The sequence below is a fragment of the Telopea speciosissima genome, chromosome 10 (assembly GCF_018873765.1).
Source record: "Telopea speciosissima isolate NSW1024214 ecotype Mountain lineage chromosome 10, Tspe_v1, whole genome shotgun sequence".
NCBI classification, from domain to species: Eukaryota; Viridiplantae; Streptophyta; class Magnoliopsida; order Proteales; family Proteaceae; genus Telopea; species Telopea speciosissima.
The window spans coordinates 27,517,936-27,543,231 of NC_057925.1; the positions used below are offsets into that span (position 1 = coordinate 27,517,936).

The 25,296-nt window shown below is 39.4% G+C and overlaps 1 pseudogene; it reads left to right on the forward strand.

Annotated features, from left to right (window-relative positions):
- LOC122643458 overlaps positions 1-21,186 on the forward strand; it is a 42,962-nt pseudogene extending 21,776 nt beyond the window's left edge.
- Positions 21,187-25,296: the final 4,110 nt, after the last annotated feature.

Genomic DNA, 25,296 nt, shown 5'->3' on the forward strand with positions numbered 1-25,296 from the left:
GGAGTAAGTAGTTTTTTAGTTCAGTTTTTAGTTAGTTTCTAGTTCAATTTTAATTCAGTTTTTTAGTGTAATTTTTATTTCATTCACTTAGTGAAATTTTCTCTTCTTTTCCTATTTTTGGCTTAAGTTCTTAGTTTTGATTTCAAGTTCTTAGTTTTGATTTCATAAGTCTAGTTTAATGGTTGTAATAGTTTTAGTTTAAAGCTTCCTAGTCTAAGTTCCTATGTTGATGACAAGACATGGAGATTTAGAAGAGGAAGCCATGGTGAGTTTATTCAAGTATTCAAGCACATCAAGGTATCTCATTCTCTAAACCCTTAATCTCATTCTCCCTTTCCTATATCTCTCTCTATCTTCTTCTTCTTCTCCCTCTATTTCTTTTATTTTTTTTATATGGTTATGGTATATGGATGCACTTTTATTTCCTTATTTCTTTTTATGTGATTATGAAGTGTGGCTGCGTTTTTATTATTCCTTTCAATTCGCTTTAGTTTGATAGGTTAGATGCTCATGTGTTAGGACGTCAATTTAATCCCTTAATTTTGTTAGATGCTTTTGAGTTGGGATGCATTAATTTTTATTAGTTTAATTAGTTTAATTTAACACTTTAATTTGATCCACTTTGCATTACTTTTAAGTTAATTAAATAGAGTGGCATATATCTCCTCGTGTTCGACCCGTAGCTACGATTGACCCGTACGCTTGCGGTATTATTTTAACTCAAACAAGTTTTTGACGCCGTTGCCGGGGAGATTATTGACCACTTTATTTTTTTGATTTTTAAGTAATTCTAAGTGCTTTAGTTTCTTCTCTTTCTCCTCTTTCTTTTTAAAAAAACAAAAAAAAAAATTTTTTTGAAAACCTCCTCTTGTTTCTTTTCTGTTTCAATAGTGTGGGCCCAATCTAAAGTCCTTCATATGCCCAAACCCAGCCAATCTTGGTGCCCCTTGATTCGTTGGGTGGTTTGGATTGGCATGTGACTTATCTTTGGAGGTGACCACTCTTGATAACAGGAAAGCGACATAGTGAGAGCGTTGGAAACATAAACGTATAGTAGTCCTCCACCCTACATCAGAATCCATTTGGAGGCGCCTGTAGGTGGTTCGTGAACACTATACGGGTTCCCTTGCTGTCAACCTGTATGGCAACCTTACAGCTTTGGAACCATTGTTTCGATTTCTGAGGGATAGATGCACTATCTACCTTGGGCTCCCTCTTGTTTTTAGTAATTTTTTTTTTCTTTAAACTTTTTTTTTTTTGGGAGACCTCAATTTGGGATAGGTGGTTAATTTAGAATAATGGGAGATACACTTCCTTATAAGACTTTGGGGGAAAGATGGACCTATGCTAAGGCAACCATGATTTTGGAGGAAATGTTTAAACAGGTTAGGGAAGCCAAAAGTAGTGAGATAGAGAATAATTTTGCACCACCCCAGTACAATTTTGCTCCCCAACCCAACTATGGGCTTTCGAGAAATTTTGATTGGTCACATCCCCAGACTATTCATGTTATGGAAGGATGCCCTAATCTTTATGGGGGTAGCAATGGTGATGAGAATGTGAGTCCTCAATTTCAATATAATTCTTTTGGCACTTACAATCACGGGTGGAGTGATCATCCCTATTTCTCGTGGGATCAATGGAATAACCAAGTTGGACCACCCAATTTCCAATATCATGGTCAGTATGGTCCTCCAATGCCCAACCCTCCATTGAATCTCAGTGGGCCACCTCTCCTTGAACCATACCACCAACCCCCCTGAATTTCAGAACATGGGTGAGGAGGTCAGACTGAATGAACTTGAGAAATACATAGATCTTCTCACAACAAGCCAAAATACTATGGAGAAGCAACTCTCTCAACTGATCACCATGGTGCAAGAGGAGGAAACGGGTACATTACCTAGTCAGCCTGAACCGCCCCATCCCCAGTTTAATGATATTGAAAGTCCACCACCCCAATTTGAGGTTAATGAGAGTCACTCCCAACAAGATGCTTTTCATGACAATTTATTTGTTGAGATTGAGTCTCCTAAAGATATTAGTGAAGCGAGGTTTGATAAGCTACCTGGGGAAGTTCACCTTTTGCCTGAAATTTCTGATTTTAGTGAGCCTAGTGAATTTATTGATTTAGAATCAGATTTTCATGATAACATAGAAAGCCAGGAAATTTGATCTCCCCCTCTCTCTTTGGAAAACTTAGATAATTGTCATTTTGAGGATTTCATTGTCTCACATGTTGATTTGTCCAAACCTCCTAGGTTTGACGATTTTATTGTGGAGAACAATGTTAGTCATAATGCCTTTCAAGCATATTTCCATGATTCTTATTTGGCAAACCAAGTTATGCAAAGAGCGGATAGTTGTATTGCCAGGATTGATTTGAGTAAACCTCCAATTTTTTATGATTATTTAGATGAGGTTATTCATAATCCTTTTTATGCTTATTGTGATCCGTTTTTGATTGGTTTTTCAAAGAATGATAGGTGTTCTACATTGCAAATCGGAGAGGAGGGACGGATTTATGGCCTGAGTTTTAATGCCTTCATTTTCCACTGTCCCGTGAGGATAGATTTTTCTATTGAATATTTCTCAGTTGTTCTTAACTTCCATATTATTTCTCGCTTTACTAAAATTCATGGTCGAGTGTTTTCTGGGTCTGAAGCTATTTCTCTATTTACTGGCCATGGATTGAGATTTCTGTTGCTGCTCCTAGCACTTTTTGTAGAGCTCATGACTCTTCATGATTCTCTTTGTTGATTATATCCGGTAAGCCCCTTCATCTCCTCCCTTGTCCTTATTCTTTCTTTTATGCATGCATTGAGGACACTGCATGAATTAAGTGTGGGGGGGATGTTGGGCTTAATTGGTGAATTTTGATTATGACAATAGTTTGGTTTTGTGCATATGTCTCTTTGATTGCAAAGCGAGAGAAAGAAGGAATTAGGTATCCTAGCATGCGAAATAATAAAAAAATCCCTTTTCAAGGACGGTAATTGGTTTGTATCCGGTGAGAGGGATTGAATTGAAAAATATGAGCGTTATTTCATTTGATGGCTAAATTCCTCTATGTGTTTTATGGACCCTTTGATCTTTTGGCTAGTAGTTGAGACCAATTTGTTTGTGGCAAGGCAAGGCATGAAAGTGGAAGTGAATGAAAAAAAAGAAAAAGAAAAAAAACAAGGAATAGAAAAGAAAGTGGAATTCCTTGGGACTAGACAGGGCACTGTGCCTCATGAAGCAGGGTGACTTGATCGAAATTCCTTGGAAGGAAACTCAAAAAAAAAAAACTCTTGCATCAATGTCTCAATGTCTTAGGGATATATGCAAAAAGCGAAGCTACCAAGTATTTGGGTGTCTGGTGTATGCTCTACCATGTCATTCAGAGAACAGTAGTGGAGTAGAAATAGAGTTTGTGGTTGAGAAAGAAAAAAACTTTTGCCTTAATGCCTGAAAAAAAAAAAAAAAGTATGGTCAACATTACTCAATGCCTAAGTCTTTGGTCCATCGATGCTATGGGGGGTTTACTTGAAGGTGAGTAGTGTTCAGAAAATATGAGGAGATCCCTTGAACTTTATGCATGCTTGTTACTTGAATTGATGTGGGGTGATAAAATTCAAGTGTGGGGGAACCTTTGGCTCCTTGATCTTTAGTTGAACACTTTTTGGGATTATGTGCACTGTCCTACTTATGCCATGATTAAAATTTATAGTATTCATTTACAATTGAATTTTGGGAGTATATTCACTGCAAACACCCACGAGACACAACTCGTCCACTAGGGGTAACCTAGGGGTTTAAAGGCTTGTTGCACATGCTAAGTGCAACCGTGATTCCTACGAAAGTGAGTTAGGATTTTCTACATTCTATGTTAGTTTTTGTTTTTGCTTTACTTGAGGACAAGTAACGTTCAAGTGTGAGGGAATCTGATGAGTACATTTATGTGTGAAATCTTAGGACATAAAGCATACATTTTACCACATTGGACAAAGTTACTCGGTGCTTTCTTGTGCTTTTCAGGTTTTAGGTGAATTCTTGAGAAAATGGAAGAGATGATGCTAAATAAATGTTTTTAAGCTGTTTAAAGGTGTTAATGGCTTGGATATGTAGCCCATTGAGTCAGCTTCGTAACGGTTCAAACGACACTTGATTCCGAGTTGAAATGAAAAAGTTATGGCCGTTTTTGTAACGAAGCGCGAAAATGGTCTATAGGGGTTTATTTGCAATTATTGACAGTCGGCCGGAGACAAAGTGAAGCAAAAGTTCGGATTCTAGGGGCCTTAATGCAATAACCAGAAGTTATATTTCCTGTACCCGAAAGATTCCATTTGGAGGGCTCTGGACAGTCCAACTTCAACTTGAGATATCTTGGGCTCCCGAACTCCAAATTGGACGAAATTTGGGTCTATTTTGGGTGATTTTTCGTAAGGAACACAATGGTGAGGCCTATATAAGCACCCCATGCTCCACGTTTTTTGAAGGACAGAATGGATATTTTATTTATTCTTGAAGGAATCCTAGTCATCACCCTTACTCTCTCTCTCCTCCAACTTCTCAAGGGCACTTCTGGAATTCTACTTGGGATAGATTTATTTTGAAAGATATTCTCTCACCTATGAAAAATTGAAAAATCAAAGATGCTTTGATTTTATTGCTTGGAGAAGATATCTACAAAGAAAATGAAGCACTTGTTAGAATTGAAAGTTTACTTTTCTAGAAATAGAAGGTCTATGTAAACAATCTTCTCTTCTTCTTCTTTCTATTTTTTTCTTTTTTCTTAGGATTCAAGGCATTGTAAAAGAGGAAGGAGAAAAGAATATTTTCTTTTCTTAGGGAATATTTCTCCTACACTTCCCTCTTCTCTCTTCTCCTCTCTTCCTCTTATAAATACCCCTTACCCTCTGGGTTGTAAGGAGTAAGTAGTATTTTTAGTTCAGTTTTTAGTTAGTTTCTAGTTCAATTTTAATTCAGTTTTTTAGTGTAATTTTTATTTCATTCACTTAGTGAAATTTTCTCTTCTTTTCCTATTTTTGGCTTAAGTTCTTAGTTTTGATTTCAAGTTCTTAGTTTTGATTTCATAAGTCTAGTTTAATGGTTGTAATAGTTTTAGTTTAAAGCTTCCTAGTCTAAGTTCCTATGTTGATGAAAAGACATGGAGATTTAGAAGAGGAAGCCATGGTGAGTTTATTCAAGTATTCAAGCACATCAAGGTATCTCATTCTTTAAACCCTTAATCTCATTCTCCCTTTCCTATATCTCTCTCTATCTTCTTCTTCTTCTCCCTCTATTTCTTTTATTTTTTTTATATGGTTATGGTATATGGATGCACTTTTATTCCCTTATTTCTTTTTATGTGATTATGAAGTGTGGCTGCGTTTTTATTATTCCTTTCAATTCGCTTTAGTTTGATAGGTTAGATGCTCATGTGTTAGGACGCCAATTTAATCCCTTAATTTTGTTAGATGCTTATGAGTTAGGATGCATTAATTTTCATTAGTTTAATTAGTTTAATTTAACACTTTAATTTGGTCCACTTTGCATTACTTTTAAGTTAATTAAATAGAGTGGCGTATATCTCCTCGTGTTCGACCCGTAGCTACGATTGACCCGTACGTTTGCGGTATTATTTTAACTCAAACAACCATTCAAGTGTGGGGGAATCTGATGAGCACATTTATGTGTGAAATCTTAGGGCATAAAGCATACATTTTACCACATTGGACAGAGTTACTCGGTGCTTTCTTGTGCTTTTCAGGTTTTAGGTGAATTATTGTAAAAATGGAGGAGATGATGCTAAAAAAATGTTTTTAAGCTATTTAGAGGTATTAATGGCATGGATGCGTAGCCCATCGAGTCAGCTTCTTAACGGTTCAAACGGCACTTGATTTCGAGTTGAAATGAAGAAGTAACGACCGTTTTCGTAACGATGCACGAAAATGGTCTACAGGGGTTTATTTGTAATTATTGACAGTCGGCCAGAGACAAAGTGAAGCAAAAGTTCGGATTCTAGGGGCCTTAATGAATAATCAGAAGTTATATTTCCTTTACCCGAAAGATTCCATTTGGAGGGCTCTGGACAGTCCAACTTCAACTTGAGATATCTTGGGCTCCCGAACTCCAAATTGGACGAAATTTGGGTCTATTTTGGGTGATTTTTCGCAAGGAACACAATGGTGAAGCCTATATAGGCACCCCATACTCCACGTTTTCTGAAGGACGGAATGGGTATTTTATTTATTCTTGAAGGAATCCTAGTCATCACCCTTACTCTCTCTCTCCTCCAACTTCTCAAGGGCACTTCTGAAATTCTATTTGGGATAGATTTATTTTGAAAGATATTTTCTCATTTATGGAAGGTTGAAACATCAAAGCATCTTTGATTTTATTGCTTGGAAAGATATCTACAAAGAAAAAGAAGCACTTGTTAGAATTGGAAGTTTACTTTTCTAGAAATAGAAGGTCTATGTAAACAATCTTTTCTTCTTCTTCTTTCTATTTTTTTTCCTTTTTTCTTAGGATTCAAGGCTTTGTAAAAGAGGAAGGAGAAGAGAATATTCTCTTTTCTTAGGGAATATTTCTCCTACACTTCCCTCTTCTCTCTTCTCCTCTCTTCCCCCTATAAATACCCCTTGCCCTCTGGGTTGTAAGAAGTGAGTTTTTTTTAGTTCAGTTTTTAGTTAGTTTCTAGTTCAATTTTAATTCAGTTTTTAGTGTAATTTTTAGTTCATTCACTTAGTAAAATTTTTTTTCTTCTTCTCCTTCTAAGTTGTGATTTTTGGCTTTTCTAAGTTCTAGTTTGCTTTTTGATTTTCATTTAATGGTTGTAATAGGTTTAGTTTATGCTTTAATTTCAATTTAAGTCTTCAATTGGGTTGTAATTTCTTAATTCTAGTTTAGGTTTTAAGCCTTCTAGTCTAAGTTCTTAAGTTGATGACAAGATTTGAAGATTTAGAAGAGGAGGCCAAGGTAAGTTTATGAAGTATTCAAGCTTTTCAGTTACATTCATGCAAGCACATCCAGGTTTTACTATCTAAACTCTCAATCTCATTCTTCCTCTCCTCTATCTCTCTCTATCTTCTTCTTCTTCTCCCTCTATTTCTTTTATTTTTTTTATATGGTTGTGGTATGTGGATGCACTTTTATTCCCTTATTTATTTTTATGTGATTATGAAGTGTGGCTGTGTTTTTGTTATTCCTTCCAATTTACGTTAGTTTGATAGGTTAGATGCTCATGTGTTAGGACACCAACTTAATCCTTTAATTTTGTTAGATGCTTATGAGTTAGGATGCATTAATTTTCATTAGTTTCATTAGTTTAATTTAACACTTTAATTTGGTTCACTTTGCATTACTTTTAAGTTAGTTAAATAGAGTGGCGTATATCTCCTCGTGTTCGACCCGTAGCTACGATTGACCCAAACGCTTGCGGTATAATTTTTAAACTCAAACACATACTCAACCCCAATAAGAAAGAGGTAAAAAAAAACTACAACAACCAAGTCAGAATGGGGAAAACTCCAGATAACCCAAAAAGGAGTTCGCAAGCCAAAAAGCTATCACGAACACACTTCAATGGTCTTCATCAACAACCACCGAAAATGTGCACAGGATTGGTATGATCTCCGTCGGGGTCCATACCAATATCATCGTAACAACCATAAGTCTCCTCCTCAAGATGACTCACCATGCCACAGCGGCATCCACCTGCATAATCATCTAAGAAAAACATTGCATAACAGAGTGTGAGCCCCACTAAGCTCGTGAGCAAATCATATCATCAGGTATGCATATGCAATCACAATTTACATTCCATATGTTCCTATATGATGTGCAAGTCCAAATTATTTATTAGCCACCTAACAATAAAACTAAGTGTGGTCTGTGCTACTACAATCCCCAATACATGTATCCCTGGTGCGGGCTTCTAACCCCTTCTCGCGATACACCTATTGAGTTGTCAGAGAGGACCAGTCAGCTCCCCCATCAATCACCAAGGTCAGCCCGACCAACCCTCTGTGATTAACCTATGGGACAATCCATTTCTTTTCTCTTCCTTTTCTGGCTTATAGCTCGGCATATAGCTCAATATCACCATTCCGGTGTTCTTTCATTCATGCACCATTCCGGTGTTCTATTCATTCCTTTTTCTCTTTTCTCATTTTCTGATGGTCGCCCCCATAGGCATCCAACACCTAAACCCCTGTTGGCAAGGGTGTGTAGCATGGGTGATGAAACTCTAGCCCCATGTCTATATGGCATCGTATGAGTCGGGTGGTGTCAACCGTACCCCATAATACGGGCTACCACAGGCCTCATTTCCAAGCCGACTATGGCATCTAATCTAACAAACATTCATCAAGCAAGCATTTATAATGTTGATCAACAGTAAGATAATATGCAGTGATTTGAGTAGCTTTTAACAAAAGTATATATCTCACAGCATTCACAATTATCATGTTCAATTGCCAGCATAAGCATCATGATCATACATGCATATATAACAATATCATTCACTCACTTGCACTTGTCTCTAGGTATTCAGTCACAATCTCAGTTCCAGCAGTTGTCTGGTCATTGACCTTGAGCTCGGGATCAGGTCCTAGATGTAAATCAGAAGTTGTCATGTTAGGTTTTTAAACTATCTCTGTTAGTCCTAAGGTTGACCTAAGCTTATTGGGTTGACCCGGGGTTTAATTGGTTTCACTTGGAGTTACTAGGCCTCAGGCTCATGTCCCGGTGCATTCGGCCAATGTCTATGGCAAAGGCGCAAAATGGTCATTATCAAAATCTGCACCCAACCCTAGATCATAATAGGTGCACAGTGCTGTCCACAGCTTGTCTGTGCAGCAGAACCAAGCACAGCAGGGTTACCTTTACCTGCGGGGCCCACTAGGGTTCTAAAGCATTCCTTAATTATGAACAGATGTGGGGAAGGGTATTTTAGTCATTTTCCAACCCCCCACAGTGTCTAAAAGCCATTAGATGAGAATCCCTAAATCTGACCATCAATACAGCAGGTTCCACACACTGGGCGATGGCTCTGGGCGTTGGGTGCATCACCCAGAGGCTGCAATCTACAGTAGGGCTGAGTTTCCAAGGCTGGGCTTCATGGACAGAGGCCTAACCTTCAGCCCATGCATGCAATGGGGTTATGTAGCCCCAGTGATGGTCTACATCATGGTCCAAGCTGATCATCCATCAGATCCACTATCAGGCTGACAGTGGCCGCCCAAGTAGTCCTAGTGAATAGTATCACAGGGTTTTGCTAGGCAGGGATTTCGGTTTCAGCCCTAGGTAAGGCTAGAATATGGTGGTCTAGGGTTGTAACCACCTAGATTTAGGTTTTTGCACCCAGGCTTGCATCCAGGGTTCCGTTCCAGCTCATCAGGAGCAACCCTGGGCAGTGCAGTAGGGCACTGCCAGGTTCGGCTCCAAAGAACACTAAGACAGCCTATTAATTTTCTGTAAAAATCTCAGATCCTCCATGCATAAGGTCTGCACGGTTAATCTGGATCAGATCTAGGCAAACCCTAGCTAGTTTGGGCTGCCCAGGGAGCATAAACACAGAAAATGAGAGAGGAAATAGGAATCAGCAGGCATATGAGGGGTATTTATACATGCACAGAGCCAGGGAGGGCTCGATTTCCAACTGAGCAGGGGTGGTGGCAGCAGCCCTACTTCTTCCTTTCTTCTTCCTTCTCCCCCTTCTTCTTCTTCTCCTTCCTTTTCTCTCTACTCTCCCACGGTTTCTCCAACAGATAGAAAGCTCTAAATGAGCTCTATCCCCCCTATTTATAGACCCCCCCTTCACTGAGGCATGTTTGCCTGTGAAGGCCACTTCTAAAAATCAGTTTTTAAACTAATTCTGATTGATTCTGGGCTCTCTGGTGGGGTCCACTATGAACCAAGGGTATGAGGTGGTCCCTCAAACTCCCCTCTATCAGTGGAGGGTGCCCTTGTCCATAATGGATGGTCCCCATAATTAAAATAATTAAAAATATGCAGAATCAGTCACTGGGCGATGTCTTTGGGCCTTGTCACATCGCCCAGTGACATCGCCCAGAGAATTCCAGCAACCTGAAATTCAATGGGGCTTGCACAGGGGTTGACCCTAGGTCAAGGTATTGTCCCCACATGTCAAATAGGAGATTTTTGCACATTTCTCATGGGTAGGTCCCACTATTTGGGGAGGAGAGAGATTACATGGGATCCAAGTCATATATCAGGCTGTGAGCTGCACAATTGCAGGGGTCTGCTATCCATCTTCTGACAGGTATATAGTAGGACATGCACTGGGTCCCTTCATTAATCTAAGTCTCTGGAGAGATGCTCCACAGTGGTCCTGGTTTCATGGTCAGGGGTCCCTGTTCTTCAGCAGCAATTTCAGCAGTCAGGGGCAGGGTTTGACATTATATGTGCGGGTTATCAATTGCAGAATGAAGCTGAAGCTTGGTGGAAGGCAACTAGGCCTAATTTGGAAGCTGCTCACCCAAACCCCATATGGGAGCAATTTAGAAGTTTGCTTCAAGAACTATTTCCCAGAGAGTTTCAGGGATAGAAAAGAAGCAGAATTCATTGCACTAGTGCAAGGAACCAAGTCGGTGCTGGGTTACCAATAGCGATTTGAGGACTTGTTTCATTTTGCTCTAGAGCACCTGAAAGGGAAAGTTAGTAAGGCAAAGAAATTTGAGAATGGACTCAAGACTGAGATCGGATCAATGTTGTCAATCATGGACATTAGGGACTATGCTCAGATGGTCGACAAGGCGAACACCATGGAAGATAGATTTAAGGAGAAAGAGAAAGAGAAAGTTGTGACGTCGTCCGTGGGCAAAAGGCCAAACAATTTCCAGACCTACGCCTGGCCAAGTAAAGTTTACCACGGAACCAACTCAAATTCCATCTCGACTCCGTATTGTAGGCCGAACGGGGGCCAGAATCCTTTTCGCCCCACATTCAATCGACCTGCTCAACCTGCTATGAGTCAAGTGACAACAACAGCTTCGCCAGCTCGACCAACAACAAGTCAATTGAGCCAAGCCTCAACACCTGCTGCTCCACCCTTTAAGTGTTACCAGTGCAACAAAGAAGGACATATGGCCAGAGATTGTCGAGTACGTGGGTACAGCAATAACTTGTAGAATCAGCCCTATGCTAGGTCTTTCCGGCCATAGCTGAATACTACTAACTTATAGGGACTAAATGGCTTACTACATGTAACCTAAATTACCTACAAACCCTAGGTACCCTGAATGTCTCAACCATACCCGCACGAGTATTATTTGACTCGGGCGCAACCCACTCTTTCTTCTCCTCAACCTTTGCGAGTAAGATGAAAGATCAACCAAGAGACATTGGACACAAATTAGTAGTCAGCACACCGACGGGCAGTGTCGTGAGTTTGAAAGAGGTATATGACCCCTGCCAAGTTGATATTTGTGGGAAGAATCTAACCGCATGATTGATAAAGTTGGATATAAAAGATTTGGACGTAATACTAGGCATGGATTGGTTATCTACCTATGGTGCAAACGTCTTATGTGCGGAAAAGAGGATAATATTTAAGTTAAAGGATGGGTCAATTTTGAACTATCAAGGTGAATCCAGGAGGAAATCAAGGAGACTAACCTTATCAGCCCTCCAGGCACGCAAGTTGCTTGACGATGGATGTCAAGGCTTTTTAGCCACAGTGTTAGACATGGAGGCAGAGAGAAAACCTTTGGAAGAATTAGCAGTCGTCAGAGAGTTTCTTGATGTCTTTTTAGAAGATCTGACGCAGTTACCGCCTGACCGCGATATAGAGTTCGCGATTGATCTAATTCCTGGAGCAGCACCGGTATCCAAGGCAACGTACAGAATGGCGCCAATCGAACTGAAGGAGTTGCAAGTTCAACATTAGGACCTGTTGAAGAAAGGATTTATACGACCTAGTGTATCACCCTGGGGAGCACCCGTGCTGTTCGTTAAGAAGAAGGATGGCAGTATGCGGCTGTGCATTGACTACCGCGAGATGAATAAGATGACAATCAAGAATCGATATCCGTTGCCGCATATCGATGACCTATTTGATCAGTTACAAGGAGCGAGAGTATTCTCCAAGATTGACCTTAGGTCGAGATACCATCAGTTGAAGATCAAGAGCGGTGATATCCATAAGATGACATTCTGAACTCGATACGGACATTATGAATTCTTGGTATTGTTGTTCGGATTAACTAACGCCCCGACAGCATTCATGGATATGATGAATAGGGTATTCCATGATGTGTTGGATAAGTTCGTCATAGTATTTATTGACGATGTCCTGGTGTATTCTAAGAATGAGGAAGAACACGTGCAACACCTCACTTTTGTGTTGCAGCGATTGCGAGAACACCAGCTTTTCACCAAATTCAGCAAATGTGAATTCTGGCTTCACCAAATTGGTTTCCTGGGGCACATCATCACCAAAGACAGCATCAAAGTAGACCCTGATAAGGTGAAAGCGGCTCTTGAATGGAAAACTCCAAAGAGTGCTACTGAGATTCAAAGTTTCTTAGGACTGACCGGGTATTACCGACGATTTATTGAGAATTTCTCATAGATTTTGGCACCAATGACAAAACTTACAAGGGAGACAAATTTATATGGAATGAAGCATGTGAGAAAAGCTTTCAGGAATTGAAGAACCAATTGGTAACAGCACCAGTTCTAACCATTTCGGACAGCACAGGAGGAATGGTGGTATACACGGATGCATCCACAATAGGATTGGGTGGCAACCTGATGCAGAGAGGTAAAGTGGTTACCTACGCCTCTAGACAATTAAAGGAGCATGAGAAGAACTACCCCACTCATAACTTAGAATTGGCGGCGGTAGTTTTCGCATTGAAGATATGGCGACATTACCTATACGGTGAAAAGAGTAAAATCTTCAGCGACCACAAAAGTCTAAAGTATTTCTTCACCCAGAAGGAGTTGAACATGAGACAGAGAAGGTGGTTGGAATTGGTAAATGATTACGATTGTGAAATCCAATACCACCCTGGTAAAGCCAATGTTATGGAGGACACACTAAGCAGAAAATCTTAGACTTCGTCCCTCGCATCTTTGGTCGTAAGTGAGCACTTAATAGAGGAAGCTCATAAATTTGATTTAGAACTCGTGATTGAAGGAACCGCTATGCAATTAGCAGCTATGAACCTACAGCCGTCGATACGAGAGGAAATAATTACGAAGCAACCATTGGATCCCGAGTTGGCCAAAATAATTTGGGAAGTTCAACAAGGTGTCCATAAGGACCCAGATTTCTCTTTGGCCCAAGATGGTGCACTAAAGTTCCAAGAAAGATTGTGTGTGCCTGACGATTTTGATGTCCAAGACCGAATTCTTAAAGAGGCACACATCTCACCCTATGCAATTCACCCCGGAGGTACAATGATGTATAAAGATTTGAAGAAGTATTACTGGTGGATTGGAATGAAGCAGACCATAGCGATATACGTGTCAAGTGCCTTACTTGTCAGCAGATAATAGCGGAGAGACACCAACCATATGGCTTATTGTAGCCACTTCCCATACCTGAGTGGAAGTGGGAAAGAATCACTATGGATTTCGTGACAAATCTGCGCAACACTAGGAAGGGCATGAATGTAATTTAGGTGATTGTAGATGGACTAACCAAGGTGGCACACTTTATACCAATTAAGATAAGTTACTCAATAGAGAAACTTGCCCACATATATATTGAAAACATAGTCCGCTTACACGGCGTGCCTGTCAGTATTGTGTCTGACAGAGATCCTTGATTCACCTTAAGGTTTTGGAGAAGTTTACAGAAGGAATTAGGGTCTCAACTAAATCTTAGCATAGCTTTCCATCCGCAGACGGATGGACAATCAGAAAGGACTATTCAGACTCTGGAGGACATGCTCCGAGCCTGTGTTTTGGAAATGGATGACAGTTGGGATGCCCACATACCCTTGGTGGAATTTGCATACAATAATAGCTATCACTCCACCATTGGCATGGCACCGTTCGAAGCACTTTATGGCTGAAAGTATCGAACTCCATTATATTGGGATGAAGTTGGTGTGCGGAAATATCTCAGAATCGAAATGATTCAAGCGACTTACGACAAGGTGGATGTCTTAAGAGAGAAGATCAAGATAGCCCAGTCAAGACAGAAAAGTTATGTGGATAATCGAAGGAAAGATATTGAATTTGAGGTCGGAGAAAAAGTATTCCTTCGAGTATCTCCAACTAAAGGATTGCTACATTTCAACAAGAAGGGCAAGCTGAGCCCAAGATTCATCGGTCCATACGAAATTCTTAATAAGGTGGGACCCATAGCATATCGACTGGCATTACCACCATCTTTGTCAGGCGTCCATGATGTTTTTCATGTGTCAATGCTACTGAGGTATATTAACAATCCGACACATATGTTGTCAACTGAACCTGAATAGTTGGACGTGGATATGACCTACGAAGAACAACCCATAGAGATATTGGATAGAAATGAGCATAACCTCTATAACCGCACCATCATTTTTGTGAAAGTTTGATGGGGAAACAATCCAATAGAAGAAGCTTCATGGGAACATCAAGAAGAAATGAAGGAGAAGTATCCCCAACTCTTTGGATTACAAGGTAAGCAAATTTCGAGGATGAAATTTTTATAAGGTGGGGAGAAATGTCAAACCCTGCTCCTAACAGGCTAGAATTTTGACTTAAGGACAGGAACCCCTGACCAGGCAACCAAGACCACTGTGGAGCATCTCTCCAGTGACTTGGATTAATGAAGAGACCTGGTGCATGCCAGCTAATATACCTGTCAGAAGATGGATAGCAGAACCCTGCAACTGTGCAGCTCATAGCCTGATATATGGCATGGATTGCAGGTAATCTCTCTCCTCCCTATAGTGGTGGGACCCACCTTTGTAAACTTGTGCAAAAACCCTTAAATGGCATGTGGGGACAATACCCTAACCAAGGGTCAAACCCTAGTGCAGCCCTATTGAATTTCAACTTTCTAGAATTCTCTGGGCGATGGCACTGGGCAATGCAGCAAGGCCCAGTGACATCGCCCAGTGAGTGAAACAGTATATTTTTAATAATTTTTAATTATGGGGACCACCCAATATAAATATGGGAACCCTCCATGGATAGAGGGGAGTCTGAGGGACCACCTCATACCCTTGGTTCACTATGGACCCCACCAGTGTGGCCAAAATCAGTCAGAATCAGTTTAAAAACTGATTTTCAAAACGGGCCTTTACAGCCAAACAAGCCTCAGTGTGGGCTGGGCCTATAAATATAAGGGTCTTGAGCTCATTTAGAGCTCTTATTTCTGTTGGAACAGTGAGGAGAGAAAGGAGAGAAAGAAGAGAGAGAGAAGAGGAGGAAGAAGAAGAAAGAAGAAGGAGGAAGGGGGAGGAGCTGCAGCAGCCCTGTACCCAGCCTGGTTCGAGTCTTCTCAGACTTGCTCAGGTATAAACATACCTGCATATGCCTGCTGTCCCCATTTCTTCTCTATGTTTGATGTGATTTTGCTCCCTGGGCAGCCCTGAACGGCTAGGGTTTGCCCAAAACAGCACCAGATCTACCATGCAAGCCTTGAGCTTGGAAGATCTGAGATTTTTATTTAATTTTATAATTCTGTTTTGCTATTCTTTGGAGCCGATTCTGGCTGTGCATAGTTGCACTGCCCAGATTCACTTCTGGCTGACTGATTGAAGCCCTAGATACAAGACATGGCTGCAGAGACTAAACCCTAGGTGGTTGCAGCTTTGAATCACTGTTCTGCAACCATTTCCAGCCTTGCATGAGGCTGGAATCGAATTTCAAGTTTTGAGAAAACCCTATGATACTATTCACTGGGCTGTCTAGGCAGCCTCTGGCAGCCTGATGGTGGACCTGATGGATGACCCATTTGAACCCATAGGTAGGCCATTCCAGGGGCTACACAGCACCCTAACATGCATGGGGTGATGTGGAGCACACTGCCCAAGAAGCCCCACCTTGGAATCTCAACCCAATGTCGATTTACAGCCTCTGGACGATGCACTGGGCGATGAACCTAACGCCCAAAGCCATCACCCAGTGAAGGAAAATGGGCAGAATTACTGATCTGGATTTGGGGACCTCACTCATTGGCCATGTGGCACTGTGGGAGGAAGGAAAATGACCTGAATGCCCTTTCCCACATCTGACCTTTTTGAGGGAAAGCTTCAGAACCCTAGTGGGCCCCGCAGGTAAAGGAAACCTTGCCTGTGCTTGGTCCTATAGCACAGACAAGCTGTGGACAGCACTGTGAACCTAATCTGACCTAGGGTCAGGTATAGTTAATGACAATGACCATATTACTCTTGTGCCACTGACATTGGATGATGCACCGGGACATGGGCCTAAGACCCAGTGCAAGGCCCAATGATCCCAAATGGGTACCAACACCGTGTCAACCCAATAAGTTTAGGTCAACTCTAGGAGTGCCAGTGATAGACTAAAAACCTAACATGACAAATTTTGAGTTATATCTAGGAATTGATCCCGCGCTCGAGGTCAACAACCAGATTGCTATTGGAACTGAGTTTGCAATCGAGTATCTAGAGCCAAACTCAGGTGAGTGAATAATACAATCGTGCATACATGTGTAATTATGATACTATGCCGGCTAATAAGAATTGAATCATATATGTTGTGTTATTTATTTTTGTTCAAACTATTCAAATCACTGCATAATGACTGTCTGTTGATCAACACTGTGAATTCTTCTATGATGATTGTGAATGCTAGACTAGATGCCGTAGTCGGCTTGGAAATGAGGCTTGTGGTAGCCCGTAGAATGGGATGTGGTTGACACCACCCGACTCATATGATGCCATATAGACATGGGGCTAGAGTTTGATCACCCATGCTACGCACCCTTGCCAATAGGGGTTTAGGTGTTGGATGCCTGTGAGGGTGACCATATGCATATGAGAAAAGAAATGAAAGAACACCGGAATGGTGAATGAAAGAAAATGAAAGAACACCGGAATGGTGAATATGGGCTGTAAGCCAAAGAAAAGAAAAGAAAAGAGAAAGGAAATGGATTACCCTACAGGTGAATCACAGAGGGCTGGTCGGGCTGACCTTGGTGAGGGAGATGCGGGAGCTGACTGGTCCTCTCTGACAACTCAATGGGTGTATCGCAGGAAGGGGTTAGAAGCTCGCACTAGGGATACATGTATTGGGGATTGTAGTAGCACAGACCTGACTTAGTTGTATTGTTAGGTGGCTAATAATAAACTGGACTTGCACTTCATGTAGGATCATTTGAACTATGAATTGTGATTACATGTGCATGCATGATTGATGTTATTTGCTCACGAGCTCGGTGGGGCTCACACTCTGTTATACATTATTTTTTTAGATGATGTTACAGATAGATGCCAGTGTGGCCTGGGGGATCATCTCGAGGAGGAGAGTCCTGGTTGTTACGATGATGTTGGTGTGGACCCCGACGGAGGTCATACCGATCCTGTGTACTTTCTCGGTGGTCATTGATGAAGACCGTTGAGGAGTACTTCTGATGTTTTTTATTTTGGGGACTCCTTTTTGTTTTTGTTAGGAATTTTTTCCCGTGCTGACCGTGGTACTATTGTAGTTTTCTTTCTTTTTCTTTTCGGGGTTGAGTATGCTCACCCTGTATATATATATAGTAGTTTTTGCTTTGGTTCTGACAGCTTTGTTTTCTAATTTGTGGGTGGATGGGAAATGTATCAAAATAAACTTTATTATATATATATTATCATCGTTTCCCCGTATCGCTATGCTTCCTTTATTTATTGAAATTGTAGTTTATTTGCAGCACTCTGATCTTGCCCTTGGTAAAGTGAATGAATGTGATTCTGTGAATGTAAGCACTGCTTCTAGATCCTTGGGATTTGGTAGATTGCCGCTATGTAATTCGGGTCACCTACCTACTTCTCCTAGGGGGAGGTTTGGGGTGTGACAACATGAGTCGAGTCTGGGAGATACTTCTTTAACACCTCCATGTATTTTGCCTAATAATCTATACTTTTATGGCTTTGGGTTATGTAGCATAAGTCTACACCATCTTTCCTACACAACTCTTCCTATGAATACTTTAACTTTTGGCTTCCCAATACCTAGTCTCAACTTTAGGATGAATTGGGATATTGATGGAATCCCTATTGTTCACTCCCAATAATAGAGGGGACATTTGGGGACCCATTACCCCCTTCATACCTATTGTTGAGCAAGGTTTTGTTGGATCCTTTAGTTCTACTTTCTTCCTATTCTTGGTTGTTCTTAGTTATACTAATACCTATTTCTATCCTCAGCTTAAATTCTTTACCTCTGTTATTCACTTCCAACCACCTAGTATACTTCACACTTTCCCCAATCCTGCCTAGGATGTTCTATTTGTTTGGTTTGCTGTATAACGCTTTACCAAGACCTAGCTACACGCCTACGGTCCTTTATCATCCTTCCAGAATCTACATACGAATATAGAATTTTCCAAATGGACAGGGTCCATAGTCTTCATTTAATTTCACAATGTTTCAATTAACAATGCTAACCACCAATTTGTATTCTAAGTTCTTCGGGGGCACCTTCCTTGCATTAGCAACCTCAGTAGAACGAAAGAGTGTGATGTGCTGCAATCAAATAATACTCGAATAGGTGAGGACGATACAGGTAGAGTACCTATTATTATTTCGAATTCGCCTCAGCTTCCCTCGTGTCCAAGGTATATACTTGTTTTTGGACTCTATTGCTTTAGGACCGGAAGGGCCGAGTAGTAGGTGGATCTTATCGTGGTGCACGAAATCTGCGACGAGGACAATCTCTAAACATGTGTTCGGGCTGCTTGCACGTATAGCAGTGACCAGGTCTAGCAGGCGGATGGGTAGGTGCAGTGGGTTGAGGACGACTCGATGCCGACTGAGGAGGTTGAAAATTTTGTTCCATTTCTGGCCTACTGTCCTGTCGTGGCTGCTCCGGGTAGATGACATTCAAATACGACATGAATTTGGCTCCCTGATACCTACAATCCCTGGACATATGCACCAATCGATTGTAGACATAGCACCGGTTGTTTGACTTAGATGGTTGGGGCACATCGATGAATTGTGCCGATTGGCTAAGTCGATTTGCATCCTCCCCGTTAGAGCATGCTGGAGTCGAATCAAGATAGGGTCCTCTGGGAGCCTTATTAGGTTCTCCAGGCTCTTGTGAGTTCATAGGTCTCTTCCTGGACCCATGTTGTGTTATGCCCTTAACTCCTTGTCTGTCTTCCACAGACTTATCAGGTACAGGTGGTGAGTCAGATACAGGAGAAACCCCTGGTGCAGTATGTGTCTATTTTGCAGCTTGAAAGTGTGTGTTCATGCAAGTCATGAGTGTTGGGTAATCACTTACCTCTCCAAAATCGTTGGTTTTGATGATAACAAACAAGCATGGTTGAAAATGGACATCAAGCCAAGAAGTCATGAAGACAAGAAATCAAGGAGTCCAAAACCAAAAGAACTTAGATGATCAAGGATGCTGTAAAGTCATGAAAAGCTTCATCAATAGAAAGAACTAAATAAGAATCTTTTGAAGATTGAAGAACATCTTTAGAGATGTCAATATGAAGCTCAAGACCGAAGACTCAAACCTTTAGACACACACCACTCTTACACAATGTACTGCATGATAACTTTAATGAAAATTGCATTGCATACATCATGCATTCTAGAGACCTTAGGAGACTAGATTATATATACCATAATGGCCTTAGTTTAAATAGGGTTTAATATATGTAAGTATCCACTGAGAAAAATCACTGAAAAGAACCTATCTGGGAATCGGTTTCAAAACTGGTTGACCGGTTGATCTTTATATAGATCGACCGTCAGTCACAGAAGTTGAAGTGGGATGAGCTAGTTGGGGAACCGGTCGCCCAACACCAACCGGTTCCACAACCGGTCGACCGGTGATCAAATTTGACTCCAACAGCTATTTTTCCAATGACTCTTTTAAAGAGGTCGATCGGCACACAAAGTGGTCGATCGATTTGACTAAAAACTAGCCGTTTTTAATCCATTGTGACTCAAACTTAACCCAGACTTTTTGTATAAATAGAGCATCTTCTTAGCTCTAAACCCAACACTTGAAACCCCTCAAGTACTAGTCATTGAAGACTTGTTTATGTGAGTTTTAAATCTAGTGAGAGCTATATTCAAACATCAATCTCAAGCTCTCTTTGTTGAAGTCTAGCCATCTCTTACAAACATCATTCAAGAGAACTTCAACACATCAAAGACCTTCTCCAAATTCATATTTTAAGCATTATTATGTTGAAGGCATTATATTGAGCATTCATGTACATATCATTATTCACTTGCAAGGAACACATGCCACATTTCTTGCCTAGGTAATCCTTACCTTTTATCTTTCATTTGTTTATGCTTTTGAGTTAAGAAAGTATTTTTACATTAATTTAGACTATACTTAGATTAGTGTGTAGGATCCTCTTATCCTGTGAAAAAGAGATAGGATCCTCTTATCCCGTGAAAAAGAGTTAGGATTCTCTTATCTTGTGAAAAAGATTGTAAATGTGTTCTTCCCACCTACTGTACTGAAAGAAAGTTACTAGTGAAATTCTCTCAAGGTTGAGAGGAGTAGATGTAGGCTTGGTTTAGCCGAACCACTATAAATCTTGTATCTTCCTATTTTCGCATTATTTCTATTTACTATTTTATTTTAATCACTTAATTGGGAGACAAATCAAAAAAGGTTTAAAATTCACTAGTGATAATCTATTCACCCCCTCTAGGTTATCTCATAATTGGTATCAGAGTGGGAGCTCAATATATAGAGACTAAAGATCCATGGCAGCACACCACAATGGACTCGAACAATGTCTCGAGACCTCCACTGTTTAACGGTGATAATTTTGCATACTGGAGAATTAGATTTAAGAACTTCACATGTGCACATAACCTAAATATCTGGCATGTCATTGAAAATGGACCATATACTTTCACCAAGAAGGTTGGTGATGAGAATGTTCTCAAAATCACTGACGAATTATCTTCAGTTGAAAAGGAAAAAATTCAACACAACTTTAAAGCTATTACCTTTTTACAATATGCATTAAGTGAATCTGAATTTGATAAAATAGCTATGTGTGAGTCTGCTAAAGAGATTTAAAATACTCTTATCATTTCCTATGAAGGAACAACACAAGTGAAAGAATAAAAAAATGATAAGCTTGTGACTGAATATGAATTATTCAAGATGTTAGAAAATAAAACTATTGCTGATATGTTTTTAAGATTTACTAACATCATAAATAAGTTGAAGGGCTTAGGGAAGACCTACACCAAGCCCAAAAATGTGCGAAAGATTCTCAGGTCACTTCCTCCCAAATAGAGACCAAAGGTTACGGCCATAAAAGAATAAAAAAATATGAACATGGTCAGTATGGATGAGCTTATGGGATCTCTCATAACTCATGAAGTTAATTTAAATGAAGATGACAAGTGGGCAGAGACGAAAGAGCCAAGGAGAAAGACTATTGCACTTAAAGCTACAAACTCTTCTGATGATGACAGCGATGAAGATGAAAATCTAAGTATATCAGAAAAGGAGATGTCTCTAATCACCAAGAACTTTAAAAAATTCTTCAAAAAAAAAGGAAGAAAGTTCTTCAACAAAGGACAGACATCAAGAGAGAACAAAGGTAAATACATCTCTAAGGATAAACCTTCTTTTTCTAACAGAAAAGATATAGTTTGTTATGAATGCAGAAAGCCTGGTCACTTCAAAACTAAGTGTCCAAAGGGTCAAGATAAGAAGAAAACCTTTGTCATTGAAATATCATGGGATTCGGATGAAGAACAAGAAGAAGATCAATCCGAAGAAGAAACCACAAACCTAGCACTAATGGCTCATGAAAGAGAAAATGAATTAGAGGTAAATTCTGACTTTTTTAGTTCAAATAGCAATTCAATTGATGATATTGATATAAATGATATAGATGAAGATGATATAGAAAGAGGCTTTGAAGCTCTCTATGAGGCAAGCCAAAAGCTTGAGGCTTCCAACTCTACATTAGAAAAAGAAGTTGTTAATCTTCATAATAAGCTAGATAGTCTGCATGATAATATTGCTAAGCTTGAAGAAGAAAAGAAAAATTTGAAGTCGGCCTTGCTCACCTTTACTAAAGGACAAAAGTCCTTAGATGCTCTTCTTGGTACACCACAAAAGACCCCTCTTGATAAGGAAGGTCTAGGGTATGATGGGAGAATCCCACAACAAGCTAGAGGTAAGAGTAATATGGTACATCCAAAAGAAGCAAGTCAATGTCAAACTTTAAATTCCCAAGTACCCTCTTCTAGAAAATCAAGAAGAAAACAAAATCATGGAAAACCAAAGAATCATGCCTTCCAATATACCTATCACAAAAGGTATAGGTCACAAAGGAAATTTGTTCCCCAAGAGCCACAAAGGCAATACTATAGACCACAAGCTCCATACTTTATGAAAAAAAACTATAGACCTCACCCAAACCATAGGTCATATAAGCCTTACTACCCAAGACATTATGAATCATATATTCCTCAAAGAAGAAGGAGATCTCAAAAGTCTTTTGATAGTTAAAAGAGGACACCATCTTCCTTGAATATCTATCCTAGATATCAAAAACCAAAAACTCAAAAATTTACAACACAATCCAGATCATCCTCAAGTAGCTATGGTCAATCCCCAAGGAACCTTTATTCGATGAACTACTCTACTAAGAGAGTATGGGTGCCCAAAGGAACCCTTGATCCTAACCACAATGGACCCATAAGAATGTGGGGGCCAATGTATATTTGAATCTTGTTTTGTAGGTATGCTTGAAGACCAAAGATCAAATTGAATGGTACATTGATAGTGGATGCTCCAAGCATATGACATCAAATGAAAAGCTTTTTACAAAACTAAGAAAATATGATGGTGGATGGGTAACTTTTGGAGATAATGGCAAAGAAAAAATTGTTGGCATCGGAAACATAAATATTGGAGGTACTACTATTTCAAACATTTGTTTGGTAAACAAACTTGCTTACAATTTACTTAGTGTAAGTTAACTTTGTAGTACCGGATTTAAAGTAAACTTTAATGTTTCACATTATTTAGTTATGGATACTAATGATGAAATCATATTGTAAGGAACTAGAAATAACAATATATATACTTATATTATTGATGAAGCTAGTCTTAGTATTACATGCTTGATTTCACATGAAGAATCAAATATTTGGCATAGAAAGCTTGGTTACATAAATATTAAATTGATTGAATCCATTGCATCTAAAGATCTTGTTAGAAACTTGCCAAAGTTGAAATTTGACAAACACTATTTTTGTGATGCTTGTCAAAAAGGTAAACAAGCAAGAGTTTCTCATAAATCTAAGAATATGATATCTAGAAGTAGACCCCTTGAATTACTTCATTTAGACTTGTTTGGTCCTATACCTACTCCAAGTTTGAGTGGTAAAGTATATACTTCTGTGATTGTTGATGACTATTCTAGATATACTTGGACTTTATTTCTTAGACACAAGAATGATGCTTTCAATGAATTTACAATACTATACAAGAAAATACAAAACCAAAAAGGCTATTTGGTCACTACTATAAGAAGTGATCATGATGGTGAGTTTGACAACTCAAACCAATTTGGAAAATTTTATGATGATGAAGGTATCACACACAACTTCTTAGCTCCTCGAACTCCTCAATCTAATGGGGTTGCTGAAAGAAAAAATAGTTCTCTTCAAGAGACTGCCTGGACCATGTTTAGTGAATATTCTCTATCCAAATACTTTTGAGCTGAAGCGGTAAATACTGCTTGCTATGTCTTGAATCGTGTTTTAATCCGAAGGATTTTGTCTAAAACACCATATGAATTGTATTTTGAAAAGAAACCCAAGGTTGACTACTTTCAAATTTTTGGATGTAAATGCTTTATCTTGAATACCAAAGATCCCAAAGGGAAATTTGAAGAAAAATTTGATGAAGGTATTTTCCTTGGATACTCTAGCAACAATAGAGCCTATAGAGTATTTAATAAAAAGACCCTAACTGTGGAAGAATCCATGAATGTCAAATTTGATGTTTCACTTCCCAAAGATAGATATAAATCATTGATTGATGATGATGAGGATACATTATCCAAGATCAAAAAGAGAGTTGAGACCATCTTTCTAGATGATTCCATCAAAGATATCCTTTTAAAAGAGTCAACTGGACTTCCTAAAGACATAAGACCTGTAAGGCATCACCCCTTGGACCAAATAATTGGGAATATTGAGAAAGGTATTCAAACTAGATCTAAAATTCAAAATACTTGTGATTTTGCTGCTTTCTTGTCTATGATTGAACCTAAGAACATAAAGGAAGCACTACTAGATAATGATTGGATTCTGGCTATGCAAGAGGAATTACATCAATTCAAAAGAAATGATGTTTGGGAACTTGTTTCAAGACCCAAAAATAAATCCATCATTGGAACAAGATCGATTTTCAGAAATAAACTTGATGGAAATGGAATTGTTGTGAGAAATAAGGCAAGACTAGTTGCTCAAGGCTATAATCAGCAGGAAGGAATTGACTTTGATGAGACTTATGCCTCTGTAGCTAGATTAGAAGCTATAAGAATATTGTTAGCATTTGCTTGTCATAAGAACTTCAAACTTTATCAGATGGATATAAAAAGTGCATTCCTGAACGGTTTTATAACTGAAGAAGTTTTTGTTTCACAACCTCCTGAATTTGACAACTCTACTTTGTCTAATTATGTTTATAAACTCAAGAAGGCTTTATATGGACTTAAACAAGCACCTAGAGCCTGGTATGATAGATTAAGGAAATTTCTTATTAAGCATGATTATATTATTGATAAAGTAGATACAACCTTGTTTGTTAAGCACAAAGGATCACATTTAATCATTGTTCAAATATATGTCGATGATATCATTTTTTATGCTACTGATGAATCTCTATGCATTGAATTTAGAAACTGCATGAAAAATGAATTTGAAATGAGTTTAATGAGAGAATTAAACTTCTTTTTAGGACTTCAGATTAAACAAACAAAAAATGGAATTTTCATTAATCAATCTAAATATATTAAAGAATTATTGAAGAAATTTGATATAAATGCTCAAAAAGCTTCTTGCACTCTTATGAGTGCCTCACTAAGTTTAGCGAAAGATGAGAATGGAACTCCTTTTGATCCCACTTGATATCGAGGTGTGATTGGCAGTTTAC